This window comes from Hakea prostrata, chromosome 3, assembly GCF_041222555.1.
Source record: "Hakea prostrata isolate BN-2017 chromosome 3, UWA_Hpros_2, whole genome shotgun sequence".
In the NCBI taxonomy this organism is placed as follows: Eukaryota; Viridiplantae; Streptophyta; class Magnoliopsida; order Proteales; family Proteaceae; genus Hakea; species Hakea prostrata.
The window spans coordinates 18,416,045-18,417,417 of NC_142602.1; the positions used below are offsets into that span (position 1 = coordinate 18,416,045).

General features: G+C 37.6%; 1 non-coding gene across 1 annotated transcript; it reads right to left on the reverse strand.

The window, feature by feature from the left end:
- Nucleotides 1-838: 838 nt before the first annotated feature.
- On the reverse strand, nucleotides 839-945 carry LOC149021353 (small nucleolar RNA R71). The gene has a single exon (XR_016172661.1). It is a non-coding gene; the product is annotated as a small nucleolar RNA R71 (small nucleolar RNA).
- Nucleotides 946-1,373: the final 428 nt, after the last annotated feature.

The following is a 1,373-nucleotide window of genomic DNA, read 5'->3' on the forward strand; positions in this document are numbered from 1 at the left end:
AGTTTTTGGCGCCGTTGCCGGGGAGGTATTAGTCCACTTTGTTTTTCTAATTCTTAGGTAAATCGAAGTGATTTAAAAAAAAAAAAAAATAAAATTCAAAGATATTACTCTTAACTTGAGTAGAAACAAAAACGTATAGTAGTCCCCACTCTACTGCAGAATCCCCAGGATTCGATTGTGGGTGGCTCCGAAGACTATACGGATTCCCATGCTGTCAAACCTATAAGCGCTCAGCTATACGGCAACCTTACAGCTTTGGAATCATTGTTTCAATCTTTGTGGTGGGAAATTCACTACTTTCCCTTCATTTTTGTTATTTTCTTTTCTTTTATTCTTTAGTTACTTTATTTATTTTCTTTCATAAGAGTCATTAATTGCATTAAGTGGTTAGTGCATGTGTGTCTGGACTCGTGATTCTACAAATAGAATTGTCCGAGTGTCTAACTTGACCATGGAAGGTCTACCTCCACCACCTCCACCTAAGAGTCTTAGGGATAGATTTTATCCAACCCGATCTGCACAACCTTCATGTATACGTTTACCTGAAGTGAGGGGTAATAATTTTGAGCTCAAATCTTATTATCTATCTATGTTACCCCAATTTCATGGGCTACCTGATCAAGATGCATATTTGTTCCTTAGGGAGTTTGAGGAGGTTTGTGTCCTTATGAAGGTACAACATCTCACTGATGATGCTGTAAGACTACGGTTTATTACCTTTGCATTAAATGACCAAGCTAAAAAGTGGCTTTATAGCTTACCTAGGGATAGCATTTTCACATGGGAACAATTTACTGTGCTTTTCTTAAAAAAATACTTTCCTTTCTCTAAGACGAATAAAATAAGAAATGATATTCTTCAATTTCGTCAGAAACCCAGTGAGTCCTTTGCTAAGGTAATGGAGAGGTTTCAAAGCCTTCTCCAAGAATGCCCTCACCATGGTATAGAATTATGGCATTTATGCCAAATAATTTATGAGGGTATCGATTACCAAACAAAGCAACTTTTGGAATCAATGTGCCCCACAGGATTTACATCATTCACTGATGATTCCGAAGCTTGGAATTTTCTTTTAGACCTAGCAGATAGAACTAGAGAATGGGAGTCAACCCAAGAGTCTGAAAGGACTAGTAGGGGATATTTTGTTGATAGCCAAGTTCATAAGGAAGTACAAATAGATAACATTTTGAAAAAGTTAGAGACTTTGGTAGTTAAAGCTGCACCACCAAGTCAAGCACATTTTATTGACAAATCTATTGCTATGTGTGCATGGTGTCAGTCTCCTACACATGTAATTGAGGAATGTCCTAGCTATTCTCGGAGACCAACATGAGAATGTCAGTGCAATGTTTCCAAACCCGTACAATAACACG